The 23357-nt window shown below is 42.4% G+C and overlaps 1 protein-coding gene across 2 annotated transcripts in view; it reads left to right on the top strand.

Moving 5' to 3' along the window:
• Nucleotides 1–21911, top strand: part of NBDY (negative regulator of P-body association) — an 89080-nt gene extending 67169 nt beyond the window's left edge. For both annotated transcript variants that reach the window (XM_023202134.1, XM_023202133.1), the window contains one exon: nucleotides 21554–21911. The gene's annotated coding sequence lies outside the window, so the exon portion shown is untranslated. The remainder of the gene's footprint in view (nucleotides 1–21553) is intronic.
• The last annotated feature ends 1446 nt before the right edge of the window (nucleotides 21912–23357 follow it).

The following is a 23357-nucleotide window of genomic DNA, read 5'->3' as shown; positions in this document are numbered from 1 at the left end:
TCTTTCTTTCTTTCTTTCTTTCTTTCTTTCTTTCTTTCTTTCTTTCTGTCTTTCTTTCTTTTTCACTTTCGGATTTCTGCATTCAAGTGTTCTAGCAGATTGCTTCTTCTTCTCCTTGGTGATGGGGGATGTCCCTCTTCAGCTCTAGGCCTCAAGAAAGGCTTCACTTTTCTTCTTAAAAGAACAGCGATTAACGTCACCAGTTCAGTCCTTCTTTTCCACCAAAAAGCTGCCCTCGTGTTACTTCTAAGTGAAATATCATGGCAAACACACCCTGTACGTAGTACCTTATCGCTCACCGTTCTTTCCTGTTCTCCTTGTGGACTCTCTAAATGTGTAATCCTGAGTCAGTAGGAGCCTCAGCAATTTGTTATGTTGTTCCCCCATTGCCTTTCCTTCTAGTCAAGTCAGGTGAACAAAACGATACGTATTTCAGTGTGTACAGTCAGCCTGTCACTGCCACATGCCAATTTGCCCACTCTCACTCACACAAGCAGGAACCCACAGAACACAGACACAGAACACATGCATGCACTCACAAGAAACCCCACAACCAGAAATGAAATTACAAATCCATACACACATGGAGATACATGCAGATGCAGACACAAACACACATGCAGACACACACATGCAGGCACACTGACACACAAAGTCACACACACACAATACAGACAAATAAACAGGTAACCTCACATGGGCACAGGGGTTCGGCTTCAAGCATTCTCACACTTAGAGGTAAACAAACACACAAAGTCACAGCATGAGACTTCATGCACTCTCTCATACAAGCTCTCAATCGCTGACAAACAATGGGCTATGGGCAAGCATTTCTGGCTTCAGGCCTGGGTCCTCATGCCATTGATTGGGCAACTTGGCTTTGTCCTGAAAATGAATGTGGGCATTCTTTTATCAGAAAGACCACAGCAGTGGATGTGAAACTGGAGTGTCCTGGGTCAACCTGCTTAAAAACGGACTCCCCTTTCAGGTAGAGGCAGAGAGTCCTGTTGGTGAGCCTTAGCCCTTTGTGATGTCATGGGAATCTGTAGTGTGTGGTGGCCTTTTTGAGTCCCTCTAAGCCACCATCCTTCCACCCCTGACTGTGTAAAAGCCAGGACAGCCTGTGCAGCATCGGACTTGCATGAGTTGCTGAGTGTACTCTCTAAGGGATACACCTGCCTCAGGTCCTGTGGCTCCCGGTTGAACAGTCTGCCCGTTCTGGTGACCTCCATCTGCCAGTCCAAGGAGGTAAACTCTACCTAGAGCTCCAGCCTTTGGGAGGACCCCTAGTTCTGCAGTAAAACCTTGTGTAAGCCAGCTAAGTGACCAACACCTTGCCTGGAACAGCAGCCCTTTAATCCCAAGTCTCTTGTGGTGTCCCAGTGTCCATGATTATGTGTCATTTGTCTTTTACTTTCTGTAGGAGCAGGAGACATGAAACCTGTAGAAGGCCAAAGGAAGGGCAAAGACTGCCTGTCTAAACAGGATTCCTGCAGGGTCTCCAGCCTACTGGTCCTTGGTCATTGGGACCTGTGAGTTTGGTGGTCAACCTGGGACCAGGTGGCTGGTTCTTTTCTCTCCCCCGTCTTTTTCTCTTTCTCCTTCATATTTGCTTTTCTCACATTGGAAAAGACAGAAGCCCTCAGAGTGGAGGAGCAGGGTTACAATTGTACTTGGCATTTGTGGAGCCATACTGCCATCAAGTGGAAATCGTTTCTGGAAATGGGAGGCACTTGATCTCATGTGCTGAGGAAAGTTCAGGAATGCCAGACAGATGTTGGTGTGGGGCCCCCCGTCTAAAACTGAGAGAACTCCTGTCTGGCCCATGGTCTATGCTCATTCCCAGGATAGTGCCCTGGCTCCACAGCTCTCTTTGTAAGAATGAACAGGCAGTGGTGGCCCACCATGGGTTCCCCGGCAGCCCCCAGAGACTACTTGGCATGAGTTGCCCCACCCCAGCATCCCAAAACTTCTTTGTTCCCAGGGAAGATAGGGTGCCCCTTGCCCCTGCGTGGTCCCAGCCAAGGGCACCCCTGAACCCTCCACAAAAGAGACCAGAGTAAATGGCCCCACTCTCAGCCATCAGTGAACAGTGGTTTCTCTTAAACCCATTTCAAGATGGGGAAACTCCGCCCACTGGGCTGACTGGTCATGGGGCTGCCAGACTGTTCTGTCCCCAGGCCTCTAGATTAGCTGCTTCTTCAGAGTTCCAATGGCAGGTACACTTCTTTAAGGGCTCTGAACCCCGGTAGGGAAAACCCTGGCTTGGGCCTAGTCTACCCAGCCCAGCACATCCTCATTGATATCTGTGCCTGGAAGAAGGCAAGTGTACTTGCAACTTGTTGTCATGTTAAGAAACACCTTCCTCTGGATGGCACTGTGGCTCCATAAATGGCAATCACCCCTTTTCCTTCCTCCACTTTGCCTTTCTTTCCTTCCTTTTGCTGCCAACCAAACAAAACAAACACCAAAAAACAAAGAAACAAAGAAACTGCCCTAGGAGCACCCACCTCATCTTCAGCAGGGCTCCCCACCTATGTGGTTACTTTGGGGAAACTTGCAACAGTAGGAGTGATCTCTGCCTCTCTCGTACCTTCTGGATTCTTCTCTGGGCAGGGGGTCCCAGTAATCCAGAGGAGCCACTTTTGCTGTGGATTTGTAGCACTGGGGGCAGTGTGAGGGGGTATGGTGGGAGGGGTGTGTGGGTGTTTAGGCCTGTGTGTGGGCCACTGCAGATTCTTCTATGAATTCTTCTCCTCTTCAGAAGGAGACCGGTGCCTGCCTAGGGAAAACATAGGAAGAAAAAAATGCAGGAAGATCTGGACCGTGTCCTTAGGGGTGGCAAGGTGACTCTGAGTGTCAGAAGTCCTTTTTTTTTTTTTTAACATTTAACTCCCATCCCATCTAACTTTTTTCCTGTCTTCATCTGTGCTTCTATATGTTCTCAGGCATATACATGTATCCCCACCAATACTCACTAAAAGGTGTCTGCCCAGGCACCTCCATTCACACTCAGCTCTCCACATCTAGGTAACTCTCAATGGACAGGGTTCTTCAGATTCCCAGTTTTCTCTTGTTCATTTTTGTTCTCCCTTTCTGTCTGGCTTCCCAATATTTGCTGGTGGAATGTGTGGGATGGTGTGGGGGTGGGGGCAGTGGGGAGCAGGGCAGTCTGTTGACTCCACTGGCCTCTGTGTGGACCCAGTACAAACCCTGGCCCAAGGGTCTGATGCTTTTTTTTTTTTTTTTTTTTTTTTGAGACGGAGTCTTGCTCTGTCGCCCAGGCTAGAGTGCAGTGGCCGGATCTCAGCTCACCGCAACCTCTGCCTCCTGGGTTCACGCCATTCTCCTGCCTCAGCCTCCCGAGTGGCTGGGACCACAGGCGCCCACCACCTCGCCCGGCTAATTTTTTTTGTATTTTTAGTAGAGACGGGGTTTCACCGTGTTAGCCAGGAGGGTCTCGATCTCCTGACCTCGTGATCCGCCCGTCTCGGCCTCCCAAAGTGCTGGGATTACAGGCTTGAGCCACCGCGCCCGGCCGCGTCTGATGCTTTTTTCTGGCAGGTGACTCTTGTTGTATGATGGCACAAAAGGCCATTTTCCACCTGGGACATCCAGCATTTCACCTGGGACATCCAGCATTTCAGTTCACTCTCATCCTCATTGTGTACCCTGATTCTTTGTGTACTTTTGTAGTTTTTCTTCCTTCACTTTTTTCTTCTTCACTGTCTTTACTTTTCATCAATTTCTGGTTTGGGGAGGTCAGGATCAGCCTGCAAAATCAGGGTCGGGTGGGCACAGGAATGTCCTTAGGGAGAGTAAGCCTACTTTTCCTAAGGGAATCAGAAGGACCCTGGCTGATCCCTGGGGGTGTAAGCAGCATCCTCCTCCCTTATCTTCCTTCTCTCAGTATTGCCATACGTGGCTCATTACCTCCTTTCTCTGGTATCCATTTCCTCCCCGTTTTTCATCTCTCCTCCCACCCATTTCTGGGGTACTTCCCTGCCTAAGCCTTGTAGACTAGAAGCTTATGGCCCCTTGCAGTGCGATGACATCTGGGGGGCATGGCTCAGCCTGCACCTCTGTCCTCTGTAGCTTCTCTAAGCCTACTTGTAGATCAAAGCCCTTGATACCACTCGGAAGAGAACCCATCAACAAGAAGTTTCTTGGTGTTGTGTCATTTCACCGGGACATCACTGGTTTCTCCTTGCCACTTGTTGTGTATGTCACCATGCAGTGAGACACCCCTGAACTAGATCCTTCAGGACGGCTACTGTGGTATGAAGCTGCCACTTCTTGTTCTTGCTGTCTTTCTGGTTCTTCTTCCTCTTCCTCCTCTTTTTTCTTTGTCTTTTTCTTCTCCTTCTTCTCTTTCTCCTTCTCATTTTTCTCCTCTTTCTTCTTATTCTCTTTTTCCTTTTCCTTTTGGCTCTGGGTGGATCAAGCATTACACCGAGACTGCTTCTTCCTCTGCTCCTGGTGATGCAGGATGCCCCTTTGCAGAATGAAAGTGAGAAAGGCCTCACTTTTGTTCTTAAAGGAGCAGAGATGAAGGTCACCAGTTCAGTCCCTCTGGTGCTCCACAAAGATGCCCATGTGTTACTTTTCATGAAATGTCACCATGAACCCACTCCTTAACCTGTTCCTCGTGGCTCACCGTTCTTTCCTATTCTCTTTGTGGATGCTCTAAATGTGTAATCCTGAGCCAGTAGAAGCCTCAGCATGTTGTCCCCCTTTCCCTTTTCTTTCAATCCAGCCATGTGAACACAACGATCCAGATTTCAGTGTGTACAGGCAGGCTGTCTCTCCCACATGCCCATTTGCCCACTCTCACTCACACAGGTAGGTGCCCAGAGACAACAGACACAGACACAATCGCAGGCGCTCAAAGGGAACCCCCCCAACAACCACAAATATAATCACAAACACACATGCACAGGGAGATACACAGACACAAACACATACACTAACACATGCACACGCACATACGCACAAACTCATAGACACACATGCACACACACACAAATCCTCACACAGGCACAGGGTTGTGGGCCCAAGCATTCTCCCACACAGATGCACACACACATGCGTCGCCACAGGCACGAGACTGCCCACGAACTCTCCCATAAAGGCTGTCAGTCGGCCACAGGCAATGGATTATGGATGAGGATTCGTGGCTCCAGGCCTGGGTCACTATGCTGTTTATTGGGCAACTAGGGCCTTCTCCTGAGAATGAATGCGGAAGTCTGTTATCAGATAAGCCCCAGTAGCCAGTGTGAAAATGGAGCCTCCTGGGTCAACCTGTTTAAAAAGGGACCACACTTTGGGTAGAGGCAGAGAGTCCCCTTGGGACCCTTGGCCCTCTGTGATGCCATGGGAATCTGTGTTGCGTGGTGGCCTTCACCAGCTCCCCTAAGTCACCCCCTTCCCCCTCACACCCTGTGTGAAAGCCAGGACAGCCTGCACAGAGTCCAACTTGAGTCAGTTGCTGAGTATCCCCTCTGAAGGAGACTCCTTCCACGTGCCTTGTGACTGCCTATTGAGTCGTTAGCCCATTTTGGTGACCTCCATGTGCCAAGGTGATAAACTCTACCTGGAGCTCCAGGCCCTGGGAGAGCCACCAGTCCTGCAGCAAAACCTTGTGCAGTTCAACTGGGTGACCAGCACCTTGTCCTGGGGCGGCAGCCCCATGATCCCAGTTTTCCTGTGGTTTCCCAGTGGCCATGATTACATATCATTTGTTTTCTATTTTTCTGCATGAGCATGAGCCATGAAACCTGGAGAGGGCCAAAGGAAAAGCAAAGGCTGGCTGCATAAAGAGGATTCCCGCAGTGTCTCGGGCCTACTGGTCCTAGGTCATAGGGTCCCTTAAGTTTGGTGGTCAACCTGAGAGCAGGTGGCTGGTTCCCTTTTGTCTTCCCTGTCTTTTTTTGTTTCTCTTTCCCTTTTCTTTTTTCACATTGGAAAGGGTGGAGGCTGTCGGATTGGAGGGGCAGAGTTAAGCTTATAGTTCGTGTTTGTAGAGCCATACTGCCATCGAGCGGAATCTATTTCTGGAAACTGGAGGCAGCTGGGCACTAAGTGCTGGCGAAATCCCGGGAGCACGAAAGAGATGGTGGCGGCGTGGGGCCCCCAGGCTGAAGCCGGACGAGAGAGGAACTCGTGGCTGGCCCTTTGCCTTTTCTTATTACCAGGATGGCGCCCGGGCTCCATACCCCTCTCCGAAAAAAGGGCAGGAAGGGGCAGCCCTCCATGGGTTCCCCTGTCCATCTCCAGGAATTGCCGGGCAGGAGTCGTCCCGCGCACAGCACCCTAAAGCTCCTTGGTTCACTGGGAGGACAGGGGACCTCTGGCCCCAGCGTGATTGCAGGCAAGAGCACCCCAGAACTCCCCACAAAAGAGACTCGTGTAAACTACCCCAGTCTCAGCCGTCAGTAGTCAGTGGCTTCCCTTAAGCCCACCTCAAGATGGCTGCCGGGGCACCTCCGCCGCCTGAGCTGAGGTCTTGGGGCTGCCTGGCTGCTCTGTCCCTGGGCCTCTAGATTAGCTGCTTCTCCATGGGGTCCAAATGGCAGGCACACGTCCTTCAAGGCCTTGGAACCGCGAAGGGGGAAACCCTGGCTTAGTCAGAGTCCACCCAGCCCGACATATTCTCGTTGAAGTCTGTGCCTGTCAGAAGGCAAGTGTTCCCAGCCTGTCGTGTTCAGAAACAACTGCCTCTGGATGGCAGTGTGGCTCCAGAAATGGCAGTCACTTATTTCCCTTGCCTTTCTCTTTCTCCTTTTGCTTCCAACAAAACAAAACAAAACAAACAACAATCAAACAAAATGAAACAAAAAGAAAAGAAACAAAGAAAGAAACCGGCCAAGGAGCCCTCACCTCACCTACAGCAGGACTCCCCACCCACGTGGTCTCTTTGGGGAAACCTGCAACAATGGGAAGGCTCTCTGCCTCCCTCCTTCCCTCTGGATGATCGGGCAGGGGTCCCAGTGAATTAGAGGAGCCTATCCTCAAGAAATCCCACCCCTGGGACTGTGGCATGGTGGGGATAGGGCACACTGGGGGCAGTGTGAAGGTACAGTGGAAGGGGTGTGTGAGTGCGTGGGCCTGCTTGTGGGCCACTGCTGATTACTTCTCTGAATTTGTACAAGCCTCATAAGGAGACCAGGCTGCCTGCTTGTGCGCAGCACACTTGTCATTAGGCAGCACACTCTTTCTTGGGGAAGGGACAAAAGCTTGGATCAAAAGCAACCAGGTCCAACAGGCGTCCATAGATTGTTGATCCTTCTAACAGAAGGGAGTCGGGCTGGGTGTCTGTCAGGATGAGACTCGACGGATTGGACACTTGTCCCAGGCCTTCAGTTACCTTTCTCACTGGAGCCCAGGCACTCATCCATGCCCAGGAGTGGGAGGGGTATTCTGGGTGGCTTCCACAGGAAGCTGTCCCACAGAGAGCCACTTGGCATGGCTGGTGGAGCATGCGTGCTCACTGAATGTGGTGGCTCACCACTTAGTTCCCTAGGCATCTTGGTCATTCTACCAAATACATGGGAAGCCAGGCCCCAGCCATGCTCACTTTCACTTGGGCCTCCTCTGTGTTCCTGTGCTGGGCATGGAAGTGAAGGTTGAGGCTGGCGTGTCTTTGCAGGTGGTGAGGTGGCTGTTCCTTGGTTTGATACAGATCTCTCTGGGCTCCTCAAGCTGAATTCCATTGCTTTTCAGACATTCAGCCCAGAAAATGGATGAGACAGTGGAGGACAAATTATGCCACCCCTTTTGGGTCTCCAGGCAAAAATGGAAAAGCTGGGCATGGGTCCTTCATACAGAATGCTTGTTGAGATGCAAAGCTGTGGCCTCATTGCTCTAAAGGTTGCATGTCTTAGGCATGCCTCTCAGGGACTGGAGAGCAGCATGGAACACAACCCTCTCAAAATATTGCAAATGTTGTCTTTCTTTCTTTACTTGTTACAAGTCTTCCTGGAAGTGTAGGCCGCACTGGGAACATGCAGAGCTTCATAGGAGAGAAAATTCACCCCACGGGTTATGGTCCCCACACTCAGAGGTGTATGACCGACTCTCACGAACATTGGTTTCATGCATGGGCTTGCACTCTCAGAGCATTCCAGGAAGAAGGGCAGCATTACCATGGAACAGGAATCATTCCCTTTCTGTCACTTGTCAACTAATGTGGATCTTTTTCTCACGTGTAGTAATCACCATGGGGCACCTCTAGTATCTGCATAGGGAAAATGCAGGAAGATCTGGACTGAGTTATTCGGGGTGGCATTGGGAGTCTGAATGTCAGAGGTCCTCGTTTTTAACATTTAATTCCCATCACATCTCACCTTTTTCCTGCTTTATCTGTGCTTCCATACATCCTCAGGCACATACATGTATCCTCACTCACAGTCACTCAAAAACGTAGTATGCCCAGGCACCTCCCCTAAAACCTGGATCCCATTGTCTAGGCAACTCTAAGTGGGCAGGGTTCTTCAGCTTCCAGGTACTCTTTTGTTCATCTTTCTTGTCCCTATCTGTGTGGCTTTCCAATATTTGCTGGCAGAGGGTGCAGGATGGGGCAGTGGTGGAGGCAGTGGGGACCAGGGTAGCCTCCAGGCTTGCCAGGCCTCTGTGCTAATGTGGTGCAGACCTGGGACTAAGGGGCTGACTCTTTCTCTTGGCTGATGGCTCTTCCTCCTCTGTGAGGCCACAGGAGGCCACTTGGGCTACTACCTGTCTACTTTTGACACTCTGCATTCCAGTTCCCTCTCATTCTCATTGCTCACTCTAATTCTTTGCGTACTTTTGAAGTTTTTCTCCCTTCACTTTTTAAAATTATTATTATTATACTTAAAGTTCTGGGGTACATGTGCAGAACATGCAGGTTTCTTACATAGGTATACACGTGCCATGGTGGTTTTGCTGCACCCATCAACCCGTCACCTACATTAGATATTTCTTCTAATGCTATCCCTCCCCTAGACCCCAACCCCTGACAGACTCCGATGTGTGATGTTCCCCTCCCTGTGTCATGGTGGTATCCAGCATGGTGGTATCCAGCTTCATCCATGTCTCTGTAAAGGACATGAACTCATCCTTTTTTATGGCTGCATAGTATTCCATGATGTATATGTGCCACATTTTCTTTATTCAGCTTATTGAGGGGCATTTGGGTTGGTTCCAAGTCTTTGCTATTGTGAACAGTCCTGCAATAAACATATGTGTGCATGTCTTTTTAGAGTAGAATGATTTATAATCCTTTGGGTATTATAATCCTATGGGTATGTAACCCAGTAATAGGATTGCTGAGTCAAATGGCATTTCTAGTTCTAGATTCTTGAGGAATCGCCACACTGTTTTCCAGAATGGTTGAACTAATTGACACTCCCACCAACAGTGTAAAAGCGTTCCTACTTCTCCACGTCTTCTTCAGCATCCATTATTTTCTGACTTTTTAATGATCGCCATTCTAACTGGCATAAGAAGGTATCTCATTGTGGTTTTGATTTGCATTTATCTAATGCCCAGTGATGATGAACTTTTTTTCATATGTTCGTTGGCTGCATAAATGTCTTCTTTTGAGAAGTCTCTGCTCATATCCCTTGCCCACTTATTGATAGGATTGTTTTTTTCTTGTAAATTGGTTTAAGCTCTTTGTAGATTCTGGATATCAGCCCTTTGTCAGATGAGTAGATTGCAAAGATGTTCTCCCATTATGTAGGTTGCCTGTTCACTCTGACAATAGTTTATTTTGCTTTGCAGAATCTCTTTAGTTTAATTAGATCCCATTTGTCAATTTTGGCTTTTGTTACCATTGCTTTTGGTGTTTTAGTCATGAAATCTTTGCCTATGCCTATGTCCTGAATGGTATTGCCTAGGTTTTCTTCTGGGGTTTTTATGGTTTTAGGTCTTAGGTTTAAGTCTTTAATCCATCTTGAGTTAATTTTTGTATAAAGTGTAAGGAAGGGTTCCAGTTTCAGCTTTCTGCATATGGCTAGCCAGTTTTTACAGCACCATTTATTACATAGAGAATCCTTTCCCCATGGCTTGCTATTGTCAGGTTTGTCAAAGATCAGATGGCTGTAGATGTGTAGTGTTATTTCTGAGGCCTCCGTCCTGTTCCATTGGTTTATATATCTATTTTGATACCAGTACCATGCTGTTTTGGTTACTGTAGCCTTATAATGGTTTGAAGTCAAGTAGCGTGATGCTTCCAGCTTTGTTCTTTTTGCTTAGGATTGTCTTGGCTATTTGGGCTCTTTTCTGGTTTCATATGAACTTTAAAGTAGTTTTTTTTTTTTTTTTCTAATTCTGTTAAGAGAGTCAGGAGTAGCTTGATGGGGATAGCATTGAATCTATAAATTACCTTCGGCAGTATGGTCATTTTCATGATATTGATTCTTCCCATCTATGAGCATGGAATGTCCTTCCATTTGTTTGTGTCCTCTTTGATTTCATTGAACAGTGGTTTGTAGTTATCCTTAAAGAGGTCCTTCACATCCCTTATAAGTTGGATTCCTAGGTATTTTATTCTCTTTGTAGTAATGTGAATGGGAGTTCACTCATGATTTGGCTCTGTGTTTGTCTATTCTTGGTGTATAGGAATGCTTGTGATTTTTGGACATGGATTTTGTATCCTGAGACTTTGCTGAAGTAGTTTATCAGCCTAAGGAGATTTGGGGCTGAGACGATGGGGTTTTCTAAATATATAATCATGTTATCTGCAAACAGAGACAATTTGACTTCCTCTTTTTCTAATTGAATACCTTGTATTTCTTTCTCTTGCCTGATTGCCCTGGCAAGAACTTCCAACACTATGTTGAATAGGAGTGGTGAGAGAGGGCATCCTTGTCTTGTGCCAGTTTTCAAAGGGAATACTTTCAGTTTTTTCCCATTCAGAGTGGTATTGGCTGTGGGTTTGTCATAAATGACTCTTATTATTTTGAGATACATTCCATCAATACCTAGTTTATTGAAAACTTTTAGCATGAAGGCTGTTGAATTTTGTCAAAGGCCTTTTTTACATCTATTGAGATAAGCATGTGGTTTTTGTCATTGGTTCTGTTTATGTGATGGATTACGTTTATTGATTTGCATATGTTGAGCCAGCCTTGCATCCCAGCAATGAAGCCAACTTGATGGTGGTGGATAAGATTTTTCAAGTGCTGCTGGATTCAGTTTGCCAGTATTTTATTGAGGATTTTTGCATCTATGTTCATCAGGGATATTGGCCTAAAATCCACTTTTTTTGTTGTGTCACTGCCAGGCTTTGGTATCAGGATGATGTTGGCCTCATAAAATGAGTTAGGGAGGATTCCCTCTTTTTCTATTGATTGGAATAGTTTCAGAAGGAAGGGTACCAGCTCCTCTTTGTACCTCTGGTAGAATTCGTCTGTGAATCTCTCTGGTCCTGGACTTTTTTTAGTCAGTAGGCTATTAATTGCTGCTTCAATTTCAGAGTCTGTTATTGGTCTATTCAGGGATTTGACTTCTTCCTGGTTTTGTCTTAGGAGAGTGTACGTGTCCAGGAACTTATCCATTTCTTCAAGATTTTCTAGTTTATTTGAATAGAGATGTTTATAGTATTCTCTGATGGTAGTTTGTATTTCTGTGAGATCAGTGGTGATATCCCCTTTATCATTTTTTATTGCATCTATTTGATTCTTCGGTCTTTTCTTCATTAGTCTGGCTAGTGGTCTATCTATTTTTTTGATCTTTTCGAAAAAACCAGCTCCCGGATGCATTGATTATTTTTTGACGGGTTTTTCCTGTCTCTGTATTATTCAGTTCTGATCTGATCCTAGTTATTTCTTGCCTTCTGCTAGATTTTGAATTTGTTTGCTTCTGCTTCTCTGTTTCTTTTAAATGTGATGTTAGGGTGTTGATTTTAGATCTCTCCTGCTTTCTCTTGTGGGCGTTTAGTGCTATAAATTTCCCTCTACACACTGCTTTAAACGTGTCCCTGAGATTCTGGTACATTGTGTCTTTGTTTTCATTCGTTCAAAGAATATCTTTATTTCTGCCTTCATTTCATTATTTACCCAGTAGTTATTCAGATGCAGATTGTTCTGTTTTCATGTAGTTGTGCAGTTTTGAGTGAGTTTCTTAATCCTGAGTTATAATTTGATTGCACTGTGGTCTTAGAGACTGTTTGTTATAATTTCCGTTTTGCATTTGCTGAGGAGTGTTTTACTTCCAACTATGTGGTCAGTTTTAGAATAAGCGCAATGTGCTGCTGAGAAGAATGTATATTCCGTTGATTTGGGGTGGAGAGTTCTGTAGATGTCTATTAGGTTCACTTGGTCCAGAGCTGAGTTCAAGTCCTGGATATCCTTGTAAATTTTCTTTCTCATTGATCTGTCTAATACTGACAGTGGGGTGTTAAAGTCTCCCACTATTTTTGTGTGGGAGTGTAAGTCTCTTTGTAGGTCTCTAAGAACTTGCTTTATGAATCTTGGTGCTCCTGTATTGGGTGCATGTATATTTGTCTCTTTTGATCTTTTCTCATGCAAACTCTGTCTTATCAGAGACTAGGATTGCTTTTTTTTTTTTTTTTTTTTTTGCTTTTTTCCCCCTGCTTTATTTTGCTTTCCATTTGCTTCATAAATATTCCTCCATCCCTTTATGTTGAGCCTATGTATGTCTTTGCACATGGGATGGGTCTCCTGAATACAGCACAGCAATGGGTCCTGACTCTTTATCCAATTTGCTAGTCTGTGTCTTTTCTTTGGGACATTTAGCCCATTTTCATTTAAGGTTAATATTATTGTGTGTGCATTTAATCCTGTCATTATGATGCTAGCTGGTTATTTTGCCTGTTAATTGATGCAGTTTCTTCATCATGTTGATAGTCTTTACAATTTAGCATTTTTTTGCAGTGGCTGGTACTGGTTGATCCTTTCCATGTTTAGCGCTTCCTTCAGGAGCTCTTGTAAGGCAGGTCTGGTGGTGACAAAATCTCTCAGCATTTGCTTGTCTGTAAAGGATTTTATTTCTCCTTCGTTTATGAAACTTAGTTTGGCTGAATATGAAATTTTGGGTTGAAAACTCTTTTCTTTAAGAAAGTTGAATATTGGCCCCACTCTTTTCTGGCTTGTAGGATTTCTCCCGAGAGATCTGCTGTTATTCTGTTTGTCTTCCCTTTGTGGCTAACCCAACCTTTCTCTCTGTCTGCCCTTAATATTTTTTCCTTCATTTCAACCTTGGTGAATCTGATGATTATGTGTCTTGGTGTGAATCTTGTGAATCTTGACAATTATGCCCTTCTCAAGGAGTATCTTTGTGGTGTTTTCTGTATTTCCTGAATATGAATGTTCGTCTGCCTTGTTAGGTTGGGGAAGTTCTCCTGGGTAATATCGTAAAGAGTCTTTCCCAACTTGGTTCCATTCTCCCCGTCACTTTCAGGTGCACAAATCAAATGAAGTTTTGGTCTTTTCACATAGTTCCATATTTCTTGGAGGCTTTGCTCATTTCTTTGGTCTCTTTTTTCTCTAATTTTGTCTTCTTGCTTTATTTCATTGAGTTGATCTTCAATCTGTGATATCCTTTCTTCTGCTTGATTGATTCAGCTATTTATACCTGTGTATGCTTCACAAAGTTCTCATGCTGTGTTTTTCAGTGCCATCAGGTTCTTTATCTTCCTCTCTAAACTGGTTATTCTAGTTAGCAATTCATCTAACCTTTTTTCATCTAAACTAGCTTCCTTGCATTGGGTTAGAACATGTTCCTTTAGCTTGGAGGAGTTTGTTATTACTCACCTTTTCTTTTCTTTTCTTTTCTTTTTTTTTTTTTTTTTTTGAGATGGAGTCTCGCTCTGTCACCCAGGCTGGAGTGCAGTGACCGGATCTCAGCTCACTGCAAGCTCCGCCTCCCGGGTTTATGCCTTTCTCCTGCCTCAGCCTCCCGGGTAGCTGGGACTACAGGCGCCCACCACCTCACCCGGCTAGTTTTTTGTATTTTTTAGTAGAGACGGGGTTTCACCATGTTAGCCAGGATGGTCTCGATCTCCTGACCCCCACCCGTCTCGGCCTCCCAAAGTGCTGGGATTACAGGCTTGAGCCACTGCGCCCAGCGTTACTCACCTTTTCAAGCCTACTTCTGTTCATTTTTCCAACTCATTATCAGTTTTGTTCCTTTGCTGGTGAGGAGTTGTGATTCTCTGGAGGAGAAGAAGTGTTCTGGTTTTTGGAATTTTCAGCCTTTTTGTGCTGGTTTCTCCCCATTCTCATGGATTTATCTACCTTTGGTCCTTGAAGTTGGTGATCATCAGCTGAGGTCTCTGATTGAATGTCCTTTTTGTTGATGTGGATACTATTCCTTTATGTTTGTTAGTTTTTCTTCTAACAATCTGGCCCCTCTGCTGCAGGTCTGCTGGAATTTGCTGGAGGTTCACTCCAGACCCTGTTTGCCTGGGTATCACTAGCGGAGGCTGCAGACCAGCAAAGATTGCTGCCTGTTCTTTCCTCTGGAAACTTTGTCCCAGAAGGACACCTGCCAGATGCCAGCCAGAGCTCTTCTGTATGAGGTATCTGTCGGCCCCTACTGGGAGGTGTCTCCCAGTCAGGATACATGAGTGTCAGGGACTTACTTGAGGAGTCAGTCTGTCCGTTATCAGAGCTTGAATGTTGTGTTGGGAGATCTGCTACTCTATTCAGAAGTACCAGGCAGGGACGTTTACGTCTGCTGAAGCTGCACCCCCAGCTGCCCCTTTCCCCGGATGCTCTGTCCCAAGGAGGTGGAGTTTTATTTATAAGTCCCTGACTGGGGCTGCTGCCTTTCTTTCAGAGATGCCCTGTGCAGAGAGGAGGGAATCTGGAGAGGCAGGTTGGCCGCAGTGGCCTTGCTGAGCTGCAGTGGGCTCCACTCAGTTCAAACTTCCCAGCAGCTTTGTTTACACTGTGAGGGTAAAACTGCCTACTTAAGCCTCAGCAATGGCAGATTTCCCTCCCCCCACCAAGCTCCAGCATCCCAAGTCAAACTCAGACTGGTGTGCTAGCAGCGAGAATTTCAAGCCAGTAGATCTTAGCTTGCTGGGTTCCATGGGGTTGGGACCCACTGAACCAGACTGGTTGGCCACCTGGCTTCAGTCTCCTTTCCAGGGGAGTGAACGGTTTTGTCTGACTGGACTTCTGGGTGCCACTGGGGTATGGAAAACAAAAACAAAAACAAAAACAAAAAACACTTCTGTGGTTAGCTTGGTGTCTGCCCAAATGGCCACCCAGTTTTGTGCTGGAAACCCAAGGTCCTGGTGGCATGGGTACCTGAGTGTATCTCCTGGTCTGCGAGTTGTGAAGATCATGGGAAAAGTGCAGTATCTCGGCTGGAGTGCATGGTACAGTCCCTAATGGCTTCCCTTGGCTAGGAGAGGGAATGCCCTGATGCCTTGCACTTCCCTGGTGAGGTGACACCCTTACCCTGCTTTGGCTCACCCTCCTTGGGCTGCACCCACTGTCCAACCAGTCCCAGTGAGATGAAGCTGGTACCTCAGTTTGAAATGCAGAAATCACCCATCTTCTGCGTCGATCTTGCTGGGAGCTGCAGACTGGAGCTGTTCCTATTCCACCATCTTGCCAGCCTCCCACTTTTTTTTATCTTCACTGTCTTTACTTTTAGTCCACTTGTGGTTTGGGGAGGGTCGAGTGGGCACGGGCACATCACCAGGGAGAACATGCTTACTTTTCCTAAGAAAATTAGATGGACCCTGTCTGACCCCTGAAGTGCATAATCAGAATCCCCTTCCTCTTTCTGCCCTCTCTCCCTATTTGCCACGGGTGGCTGATTATCTCTTTTTCTTGGGGTCTGGTTTCTCCCCCTTTTCATCTCTCCTCCCATTTCCAGGGTCCTTCCCTCTCTTGGTCTTGTGTACCAGGGACTTGGTGGCCACTTGAAGTGTGTTGATGACATTCAGAGGGCAAGATTTTGCCTGCACCTTTGTTCTCTTTTGCTCCTAGAGGCCTACTTGTAGATCAGAGCCCTTGATCCCACTCAGAAAGGACCCCATCGATGAGAAGCTTTTCAGTGGTGTGTCTTTTCACCCGGATGTCACTCGTGTTTCTTTGCCACTTGTTGTGTATGTCATCATGCAGTGATATATCCCTGAACTAGATCCTTCAGGACAGCTGTGGTGGCATGAAGCTGCCACTTGTTCTTTTTCTCCTTCTCTTTCTTTGTTCTTCTTCCTTTTTCCTTTCACTTTCAGCTCTCTGCGGGACAAATGTTCTGTCCAGACTGCTGCTTCTTCTGCTCATTGGTGATGGGTGTGTCCCCTTGCAGCACCAGGCCTGGAGGGAGGCTTCCCTTTTGTACTTAAAGGAGCAGAGATGAAAGTCACCAGTTCAGTTTCTCTGGTGAACAATGAGAACACTTGGACACAGGATGGGGAACATCACACACCAGGGCCTGTTGTGGGGTAGGGGTTGGGGGGAGGGATAGCATTAGGAGATATACCTAATATAAATGACAGGTTAAAGGGTGCAGCACACCAACATGGCACATGTATACATATGTAACAAACCTACACATTGTGCACATGTACCCTAGAACTTAAAGTATTAAAAAAAAAAAAAAAAAAAAAGAGAGAGAGAGAGCCACCCAGGTGTTACTTTTAAGTTCAATGTCATCATGAATTCATGGATTTTCGAGTACCTCTTGGCTCATTGTTTGTCCCCATTCTCCTTGTGGACTCTGTAAATGTCCAATCCTGAGCCAGTGGGAGCCTTGACAATTTGTGTCCTGTTGCCTTTCTTTCCAGTCCAGCCATGTGAACACAACAATGATTCACATTTCAGTGTGTACAGGCAGGCTGTCTCTGCCACGTGCCCATTTGCCCACTCTCACTCATACAGGCAGATGCCCACAGACCACAGGCAGAGACACACACACGCACTCCGAAGGGACTCCACATCCCGAAACTTAATCACAAGCACACAAGCAGAGACACAAGAAACCTCACACGGGCACAAGGGTGTGGGCCCAAGTGTTCCCCCACACAGACATGCACGTAAACGCACCACCACAGGCATAAGACTGCCCATAAACTCTCCCATACAGGCTCCAAGTCACCACTTGTGATGGGCGTGCTTTTCTGTCTCCAGGACTGGGTCGTCATGCCGTTGATGGGGTAACTTGGGCCTTCCTTTGAGAATGAATGCAGGAAGTCTGTTATCAGATAGGCCCCAGCAGTGGGTGTGAAACTGGAGCTTCCTTGGTCAAACTGCTTAAAAACTTACACTCAGAAAGGATCCCATTGTCACAAAGCTTCTTGGTTGTATGTTTTCTCATGGGGATGTCACTGGTATCTCTTTGCCACTCCTGTTCATTGTCATTGCTTCTTCTCAGTCTGATTCTTTTGTCTTTTTTTTTGTTTTTCTTTTTTTACGTCCACTGCTTTACATTGATTTTAACGTAATTGGTATCAGTTTCAGTTTTTTTCTTTCATGTTTTTCAATTTCTTCTTTTACTTTTTTATTTAGTACTTTCAGATTGTAATTGATTTTTGTATTTTCTTTCTATCATTTTTTTCTGAACCAAATGTAGTCATTTTAGGTGATGAATTTTTCTTCCCAGTGGTGGATTCATAGTGATATTTTATCTTCTTTTAATTTCGTGGTTTTTGAGTCTTTTTTTATTGAGTTGTTTTTTAGTGGTCACTGAATGGCTTTATTGAGTGTTATATGAAACACTTTTCTCCATTTATTTTACTCTAATTTTTTTTTCATGGCTTTTCAGGGCATTTAAGAAACTTAGTTTTATTAAAGTTGATTATGTATCAATGAGGGATTATTAAGTTGTTATTTTGGAAAGATCATTTCTCTTTTGCATTGTATGTTTTAATTTTCTTTTGCTTATTGTTTAAGTGACCCAAGTTATGAACCACATTATTATTATTATTATTTTTTGAGAGGGACTGTCACTCTGTTGCCCAGGCTGGAGTGCAGTGGTGTGACCTCGACTCACTGCAACCTCCACCTCCCAGGTTCAACCGATTCTCCTGCGTCAGGCTCCTGAATAGCTGGGAATACAGGTGCATGCCACCATGCCCAGCTGATTTTTTTGTACTTTTAGTAGAGATGGGGCTTCACCATGTTGGCCAGGATGGCCTCCATCTCTTCATCTCGTGATCTGCTCACCTCGGCCTCCCAAAGTGCTGAGATTGCAGGCGTGAGCCACTGCACGCAGTGAACCACATCTTTTCTTTTGCTGTTCACCTTAGACTCTTGATCATATTTTGGGGTATTTCTTTTTTTTTAATTTGATCAAATGTGATAGTAAGAAATGTCATATTTTATGTGTCATTAATAGCTAATAGAGAATATATTTTTGTAATATATATTTAACCTTTACCTCATTCTATAATACTTTTTATGCTTCTGCCTTATCTTATACACAATTTTTACTACATTGAGAAATTTATTCTTTAAGTAGTGATAAATCAACTCATTTTAATATAAATTCATGATTTTATAGAGTATATGACTTGGCTTAAATAGATCTTTCTGAGAAATCAGGAAAGTTTGAAAATCATCAATAAATTCTTAACCTTTGGGTATATACCCAGTAGCAAAGACTTGGAATCAACCCAAATGTCCATCAGTGACAGACTGGATTAAGAAAATGTGGCACATATACACCATGGAATACTATGCAGCCATAAAAAAGGATGAGTTTGTGTCCTTTGTAAGGACATGGATGCAGCTGGAAACCGTCATTCTCAGCAAACTATTGCAAGAACAGAAACAATTTTACACTGTTGGTGGGATTGTAAACTAGTTCCACCATTATGGAAAACAGTATGGCAATTTCTCAAGGATCTAGAACTAGATGTACCATATGACTCAGCCATCCCACTACTGGGTATATACCCAAAGGATTATAAATCATGCTGCTATAAAGACACATGCACACGTATGTTTATTGCGGCACTATTCATAATAGCAAAGACTTGGAATCAACCCAAATGTCCATCTGTGACAGACTGGATTAAGAAAATGTGGCACATATACACCATGGAATACTATGCAGCCATAAAAAAGGATGAGTTTGCGTCCTTTGTAGGGACATGGATGCAGCTGGGAACCATCATTCTTAGCAAACTATCACAAGAATAGAAAACCAAACACTGCATGTTCTCACTCATAGGTGGGAACTGAACAATGAGATCACTTGGACTCGGGAAGGGGAACATCACACACCGGGGCCTATCATGAGGAGGGAGGAGGGGGGAGGGATTGTATTGGGAGTTATACCTGATATAAATGACAAGTTGATGGGTGCTGACGAGTTGATGGGTGCAGCACACCAACATGGCACAAGTATACATATGTAACAAACCTGCACATTATGCACATGTACCCTAGAACTTAAAGTATAATAATAATAAAAATAAATAAATAAATAAATTCTTTACACTTTGATAATGAAAATATTTTAATGAAAATGCTAAAAACACTTAATTTTAAACCAAAACACAGTATAGCATCTGGCAAAGAGATTTAAACCTATGTTGCAAAGATGATTAAAATCATTCATGTACAATGACCCTTTATAAAGATTCATTTCAATGAAATTTTATTTTTCTGCATCAAAATGAGGAGATAATCATGACTAAGAAATTTTGGATTACTAAATTCTTAAAAAATTGTCCACTTTTATAATTCTATTAAGGTACAATAAATCAAACCTATGCCACATTTTCTTTATCCTTTGTAGAAATTTAAAGTATGACAACAGGCTCCTGTTTTGATTAACTTGTCTTTCTTACATTGGTGTATGAAAAATTGTTTACTGCAACATTTGAAATAGTAATCCACAAATTGTTTAACTTTTTTATTATACCGGGTGAGAATATATTTGCATATTTGTGAAAACAATTGGAAACTGTCTCAGTTCTGTTCATTTTGAGAATTACTATGTTTTGGTGGACCCATCTGGTGGAATTTTGTGCAGATATTTTAAAAATATTTAAGTTTATGTGGTTACTATGAGATATTATTAAATAAATAAAACATGTCTGGAGTAATGTGTATAATACAAACTTATTTTGTGTAACAACAAACAGAAAGAGTTACATGTTGGTAAGTATATATGTCTTTGATTGGTTATGGAAAAAATTATTAGGCATTTATTCCATACTTTTAACATCTTTTAGCTTCCATAGATTTAGAATTGTTTTTCTGGAAGAAATTGTTAATCCTCTCTTTTATACATTTTATATTGTTTTCCTCATTTTAATGCCTTTGTATTATATTTCTAAATACAATTTTCTTTTATAAAACATGCAAACTTTATATGAAGAAAAACATCATAAATAAACTTAAAGGCTATTTATATACAATATGGTTCCATTTAAAAGATAGTTAATGGATGTCATTAATTCCTAGAATATATAATACACTTCTTTATGTTAATACAGAAACAAAGCCGGATAGACATATAGTCAAAGAACAGGCAATTCATAGAAGACAAAAATATATGGCCAATAATAATAATAAATATAGTTGACTTTAATGTTAGGTCATCATATTTGCCACAATCGAAAGTCTCCAGAATTCTCAGTTTTAGAAAGGATTTGGTTAAATATCTATATTCTATAAAATTATACATTTCTAAAGTATTTTATCTGTATCATAATTTTAATGTTTGTAAGTTTTGACTTGTGTTTTATTTGTAGAATATATGGAAATAATTCTACATATGAACAAATTGGCTTTATTGTTTGTAATAAAAATGTTGCAATCATATTAACTATCTTTCAACAGAATAATTTTAAAATTATACTGTAATACAATGCAATATTTTGAAACCATTGAAATATTGAGACTGATCTATTTTTATATTAAAAATTATTAAGACATTTATAAAAATAAAAACAAATTGCAGAAATGTATGCTAGGATGATCTAATTTATATCATAAACTCCAAATCTAAATTATTATATAATTATAAATACTATGTATGTGTATATTTAAATAGAAATAAAAAGGTCTAGAAAGAAGTGATACCTATGTTTTCTTATGGAAACAGGAGAAAGACTGAGGAATGGTAAAAGTTCAGCAGTAAGAAGAATTCTGTCTATGTTGTTTGAATTATATACAGTTAGATTTTATTCATGTATTTATTCATGTATTATTTGTGTAAATAAATAAATAAATATAAAATTTCCAAGGAATATAGCAGTTTGTCAAGGGGCTATGAGGGAACAGTGAGGCTGATTGATCAGTTTTGGAAGCCTAATAAAACATGAGTAACAGCAGTAGACATCCCTGTACTTTTTGGGGGAGAAATATGCCTAGGATAATAGAAACATCTAGTCCACCTAACACATAAATTATTTTGCATTCAAATACATAAGATACCAACAAGATGCAGGTTATCAGCATTGTATGCCTTTGATTTAATATTTATTAAGCACTCATCTAATAATTTTGCATTCTCTTTAACCTGATTAATAGGGAAAGTGGGGTGTTTTCTGCTCAACAGACGTATCTGATCTGTATGATCATGGAATTTCTCATTATAACTCAATAAACTTTTGTTCTCTTTCTGTATCTTTCAGTCTTTGAACAAGCATGATTTCACTTCTTGAATTTCGGTGAATTCTAAGACATGGGCAAGATCGGGTTGTAAGACCTCTGTGATTTAAGGCCATGGCCTGGATCATGGTGAACTTACCAAAGCAAATAATGCCTGTGAGATGGTCCTGCAGCAGCCGACCAGTGCTCTCTTTTGGTGACATCCAGTTCTTGTTGTATAACTTTATATTCCTATAAATCCATTAAGGCCCCAATAAAGTTTGTCTCTAAGTGCTGTGTTAGATCTATATGATTACATGTAGTAAACTGTGAATTTTAAGTAAATATTTTATAAGAACTCCATATATATAAAGCTTTACTAAAATTGGTGTTGAAATATGACCTTCTTCCTACATTTATTCATTTGTTTATGTCTATTTGTTCATTTATTTTAGTGAAAAATATAAGAAAAGAGAGGAAGGTCAAATCCAAGAAAAGAATTAAGTTTCCAGTACACTTTCTTTACCTTGCTGTCAATTTTTTCATGGAATCTACATCTTTTTATGCTAATCCTCATCATATTATTTTACATCTTAACTATTTTTTTCTTACTAAAATGGTTAGTGTTCCTGTTTTTTTATAATTTTTTACTTTCCTTCTAAAATGCTTAGTATTAAACAAATAGAATATCCTAATTAAAAACAGTAATAAATATTATGGTGAAAAAATACAAGTAAATTGGAAAAACATTAGATAGCAGCTTTCAATATTTCATATAGTTCATAAATTTTTCAGGAATTAGAGGGTTATAGAAAAAAATTAATAGACTATAATAATTACCAGGGATATAGAAAATAAAACTTCTACCTCTGAATTGTAATAAAAGAAAAACAGATTCAAAAGCATATATTTTATCTGAAAATGTCAGATAAACTTGGCCTATAAATTAAAATATAAAATAATAATACAATTTGTTCAAATGAGTAATTAAACCTGACATTGTAAAATGAATATTTAGAGAGATTGTGAAACTTGAATATTTTACACAGCCCTCTGAAATTAGTCCCTAGTGTCAGAATTAAAGAATCTGAAAAATCACAAATGGAGGTATGGTGACATTTACGTATATTCTAGAGTTATGTTATGCACACTTAATAAATTATAGACAATTATTTTAAAGATGGTATAATATTACTAATCACACATTAGAGTTTTAAAACTTTTGAGCCAGCCTGAACATCACAAACAGTAATCACAGACTTCTTTAAAATGACACCTGGTGAAAGGCATTTTATGCATCAGAAGGCATAGTATTATAAAGATGATGACACTCTTCAAAATAATCAAAATATTCAATGAAATCCTTATCAAAAATAAGGTTGTCTACTTTGAAGAAATTTATAACCTGATTTTAAAGTTCACATGAAAATGTAATGGACCCAGAATAGCCAAAACAATCTTGAAGTATACAAAGTTTGAAGAATCACATTACCAAATTTTAAAACTTATTACCAAGCTACAATAAACAAGTCTATGTGGTACTGACATAGGATATAAATATTGATCGATGAAATAGAATCCAAAGTCCAGACATAAGCCCTCACAAAAGTTAATTTGCAGCCAATTAACTTCTAACAAGGGAAGCAAGACAGTTAAAAGGGGAAATAACTATTTTCAACAAATCGTGCTAGGACAACATGGTATCCACATGCAAAAAAAAAAAAAAAAAAAAAAAAGAGAAAGAAAGAAAGAAAGTTCCACCCCTACCTCATGCAAAATACAAAAATTAACTCAAAATAGACCAAATACTCAAATATAAGTGTTACACTATAAAACTCTTAGGAGGAA

The sequence above is a fragment of the Piliocolobus tephrosceles genome, chromosome 12, assembly GCF_002776525.5.
Source record: "Piliocolobus tephrosceles isolate RC106 chromosome 12, ASM277652v3, whole genome shotgun sequence".
NCBI classification, from domain to species: Eukaryota; Metazoa; Chordata; class Mammalia; order Primates; family Cercopithecidae; genus Piliocolobus; species Piliocolobus tephrosceles.
This window is presented reverse-complemented; position numbering and strand designations above follow the sequence as displayed.